Here is a 5,315-nt window from a genome sequence, read left to right as displayed (position 1 = left end):
CAAGGTCACACAGCTAGTAAGCATCTGAGGCCAAATTTCATCTGAGTTCTTCATGACTGCAGTCCATTGAATCACCTAGTTGACTACAGTACAATGACGGATCGGGGAGGAGCCTGAACCATGTTACTAACGGGTGTGATTTTTTTTAAATGTTGATAACTTTTCCTTTGTGTTCCTTTGCAATCTTCTGTTAAAAACAAAATATGCATTTAAAAACATGACTCTGAGGAGTCCATAGTCCAAAAAGGTCCATGATACCAAAAAAAAGGGAAAAAAAAGTTAAGAGCCCCTGCCTTAAAGCATCCTGAGAACACAGTCAATGTCCTGTGTGAATTTCCTACACAAGCTGTCAGGATCACATAGGGGGACTTGGCCATTGGGTGAGTATTGTCAGTTTGTATTGGGGTCCAGTTACAGAGAAATGGCTTCTCTCATCCCTGCCTCGATCTCTGCCCCGGTGCCTTCCTGGGGGAAGGAATCCCTGCTGATTTTAAATTGTTTTCTTTTTGTAGAATGGATGAGAGTTGTAGGCGTCCAAGATGCAGGATGGAATCTAAGAGTAGGACCTTCCCGGAATGCCTGTCCCTGGAGCAGGGCCTAAGGGGGATTATGGAAGGAGCGGAGCCCTCCCACCACTTCCTGCCCTCCCTCCAGGAGCCCTGCTTCTGTGGCTGTATCCTTCGAAGCAAGGCCATGCTTCACGATCGGACCCCCAGCCGCCCCCCAACCTGCCCCTGCTTGGTTCCTTCAAAGTTCCCCCAGTTAAACTTCCTAAAGGAGCGCCTCACAACCTGGGACTCCCCACTCCCTGTGCAGAGCTCCTGCAGACTGGCCATAACCAGGGGTTGGAGAAGGAATGTTAACAATGCTTCTGCCCTCGGACCAGGAACTCTGAGGCACCCTGCCTGGGCCTCCCTCCCCGCCATTCAAACACCCCACCAACTCTCCCTCACCAATGCCACCCCAGTTCCCAGTACTGCCTCTGGCTCCCTGGTAGCCCTGAACCAGCACCAGAACCGACCCAAAAGGAGGACCAAATACCCCCCCTTCCAATTTGGGCTCTGATGGAAGCTGGCTAACCTTCCCCACTCCCCTCCCCTCCCAGAACCTGCCCGCCCACTTACCTGCCAATTTATTAAATTCATTCATTCACCCATTCATTCATTCATTCATTCATTCGGTTCTGTCCTGGTTCTGACACTATAAGGAGGGAGATCCACCAGATGTCAGAGTAGACGGTCTGACCTTCACCATCTCCCTCTATGTCCAAATGATTCATTCCACCATGGTTGGATCTCCTTGTTGGCCAGTGGTGGTCCAGTGGGGTCTGTTCTACAAATCAGGTCTGTTTACCATCATCACTGTTCTCTAGAGTTCGTTAGTGGATGTGAAAATACTAGACAGGAAGCTTTAGTCTCTCTTCTAGGAACCCAAATAGATAATCTTGGTAAAGTGCCTTGTAGACTCCCCCTCTCTCCCTCAGCCCCCTCCCCTCAACCCATCTCTTTTACTCTACAACTACAATAACGACCAGCGAGACAAACCCCTTCAGGTTACCCCCTCTTGCCTGGCTATTACGATAACTTCCTAATTAGTCTCCCTTCTTCTAGAGTTTCCAAGCTTTCTTTCAGACAGCTGCCAATTGATATTTCCAAGTCTGAGCTTGTCACTCCCCTGCTCAAGCAACTTCAGTGACTCTCAGTTGCCTTTAGAGTGAAATAAATATGAATTTCTCTGTTTGGCATTTAAAGGCCTTTACTTTCTGGCTCCAAACCAATTTTCCATTATTTCCATCCTGCATTCCAAGCAAATTAGCCCATCTGCTGTTTGGTATCCATTCCATCCCTTTACACAGGTCATCTCCATGCCTGGAATATCCTCACTTCCATCCCTTAGATTCCCAATCCAACATCCTTCAAGGTTTAACTCAAATGCCACCCCCTACATGAAATGCTTCGTGATCTACCCAGCTGTTAGTATGGGTTTTGTATTGACTTATTTGTGAACATTTTATTGCATCTCCCTTTCCACCCCACTTCCTTCCCAGCAGAATAGAAGCTCCCTGAGAGCAGGGCCTGACTTATTCTAGTGTTTGATTTTGTATTCACAGAACCCAGTATAGTGCTTTACACACAGTAGTCAATAAATGCTTATTGAATTAATAAATCAATTAATGAAACTTGTCCCAGCCTAATTGCCATGGGCTGCCTGGGTCATCTGACCTATCTCGAGGTCTTTGGTGGCCAGCTGGATAAACGTATTGAGAGAAGAGACTTCCAGAGTCAAACAGAGGTTGTAGGCTTTACTCTGGATACCAGCTACATGATGTCAGCATGCAGGGCGAGTTCTTCCTGAGGAGAAAGCAACCACACCCCCCAGTATGCAGGGCTAGTGCTCCCCACAGGAGCCCCACCGCAGGAGCCCCCCGTGGGAGCCCCCTTCTCCTACCAAGGAGCAAGGAAAAGAGAGGAACCCTCAGGCTTTCCTGTTCCCATTTAAACTCTCCCAGCTGCATAGTTCACTCCTGGATACCATGCATGCTCTCAGCCCCTTAGCCAATTAACAACAGGTGTGCTCAGACCACGGACCAATCTCAAGGGCGGGATGCTCTCCCCAGCAAGTTTCCACTGAGAAGAGGTGGAAAAATGAGATAACTTGTGTCTCACTCCTCAATTCCCAGCTGTTCTCTGGGGGGCCTCATGAGAGCTCTGCGGTTTAGAAGCCCTTACCTTTACCTGACCCGAGACTGTTCACATGAAAACTGAGCTTACACCCCAACAGAAACTATTTCTCATTATACCACTTTGCCATATGCTACACAAGCGGTAGCTAGGTGGTACAGTGGATAGAGCACCAGTGCAGGAGTCAGGAGGACCTGAGTTCAAATGTCACCTCAGACATTTGACACTCACTAGCTGTGTGACCTTGGCCAAGTCACTTAAGCCCAACTGCCTCATCCTGGGTCATCTCCAGTCATCCTGAGGAATATCTGGTCACTGGATTCAGATGGCTCTGGAGGAGTGAGGCTGGTGACCTGCACAGCCCTCTCTCACTCAAAACAAAGTCAAGTACAAGTCATGTCATTTCTCTGATGGCATGGTTTTCTTTGGCAACGAAGGACAAACACACACATTTCCACAAAAAAAAAAATAGCTATACACTGTCCTCTGAACTTAGCACTCCATCCCACCTCCATACCTCTGCACAGATTATCTGGCAAGCCTAGAATATCAACCTCCCTGCATAAAACAACATCTGACACTGTATACCAAAATAAAGTCCAAATGGGTACATGATCTAAGTATAAAAGCTGATATAAACAGATTAGGGGAACAAGGAATAGTTTATCTGTCCGATTTATGGAGAACAGAGGGATCTGTGACCAAACAAGAAATAGAGAACATTTTGAAATGCAAAATGGATCATTTTGATTACGTTAAACTGAAAAGTTTTTGCACAGACAATGCAACCAAGATTAGGAGGGAAGCAGAAAACTTGGAAATATTTTTTACAATTAGTGTCTGTGATAACGGCCTCATTTCTAAAATATATAGAGAACTGAGTCAAATGTAAAAGAGTACAAGTCATTCCTCAATTGATAAATGGTCAAAGGATATGAACAGGCAGTTTTCAGAGGAAGAAATTAAAGCTATCTATATTCATATGAAAAAATGCTCTAACTCTAAATTAGAGAGGTGCAAATCAAAACGACTCTGAGATACCACATCACACCTATCAGACTGGCTAACATAACAGAACAGGAAGATGATAAATGTTGGAGAAGATGTGGGAGAGTTGGAACACTAACTCATTGTTGGTGGAGCTGTGAGCTGATCCAACCATTCTGGAGAGCAATTTGGAACTATGCCCAAAGGGCTACAAAAATGTGCATACCCTTTGACCCAGCAATATTACTTCTAGGACTGTATCCCCAAGAGATCATAACAATGGGAAAGGGTCCCACATGTACAAAAATATTTATAGCAGCTCTCTTTGTGGTGGCCAAGAACTGGAAATTGAGGGGATGCCCATCTATTGGGGAATGACTGAATAAATTGTGGTATAGGAATGTAATGGAATACTATTATGCTAGAAGAAATGTGACCCATGATTAGACTTGCTGGTGCCGGGATCACGTGCCCTAACAGAGAGAGGCCAGAGATCCTGCCTAGCTCCAGGGGAGGGGCCCCAGTCTATGCCTTCTCCCTCCACTTAGACTATCCCACAACCAGGCTGTGCAACTGTGTGGAGAGAGGAAATGGGGATGGGCCAGGGCAGTACGAAGCATTTTGCATTTCATGCCATGTTATTAAAGATTGCCCTCAGTGACTTGAAGAGGAACTCTTTGACCAGGAGGCAAAATATCAAAGAAGGGGAGATGACAAAGCTGGAAACGGTCATAGAGATGATGGGCCTGGAAGGAGGTGGGGTTTTTCAGGATCTTGGGACCTTGAGGAAGGGATGGAGCTTTCTTTTTCCAACTCAGAATCTCCTTTCTTTCCTTCCTTTTTTTCCTTCCTTCTTCCTCCTTCCCTTCCCTCCCTACCTCTCTGGCTCCATGCTCCCACTGGTTCAGGACAAGGCAGCATCTTACCCTGCCATTCTATGCAGGAATGGCTACAGCCCAATGCCCTGGATCAGCTGTCAGGGGGCCTCAGTTCCAACCCAAGTTCTGCCACTCCTTCCCTGTGGGACCTTGGATGAATCACTCCCCCCTCTCTGGGCCTCATTTTTCCCACCTGTAAACTGAAGTCTGGGACAAGATGACCTCCAGGGTCCCTTAGGGCCCAGGTCTCATGATCCGGCCTTGTCCCTGGCCTCCTTGCACATGTGTGGGCTTGCACTGGGCCAACTGGGTGCCTGGCCAGCAGGGGCTACTGACCCTGAGCAGGGACAGATGGGAGGGTTCAGTCATCATTAAGCTTTATTGACCAGCATGGCTGGTATTTCCCAGGGAGAAGAATTAATCTTTCTGCCACTGACTGAGAGCAGACAACCTGCTGGGAGCAGTTACATAAATTCTGTTGCTCAAATTAATTAGGTTGGTGATTCATTTGTTTAATGAGGAGGAATCTGGTGGTGGAGAAGCATGAGTAGAAGCCAGGCTGGCTGAGTCCTTCAGAGCCTGTTCCCCAGGGGCCCTGAATTGGGCCCCTCTGAGGATGGCCCTGGCCTGGGGCAGAACAACTCAGGGAATTACCATCCAGCTTCCCTGCTGCCCCTGGGAGGGCCTAGCCCACTGGAATCCAGCTGAAGGCCAATGGAAGAGGCACAGAACTTGAAACCAATCAGAATGCAGAGATAGGTGAGAGACC

Source organism: Notamacropus eugenii, chromosome 6 (genome assembly GCF_028372415.1).
Source record: "Notamacropus eugenii isolate mMacEug1 chromosome 6, mMacEug1.pri_v2, whole genome shotgun sequence".
NCBI lineage: Eukaryota > Metazoa > Chordata > Mammalia > Diprotodontia > Macropodidae > Notamacropus > Notamacropus eugenii.
This window is presented reverse-complemented; position numbering follows the sequence as displayed.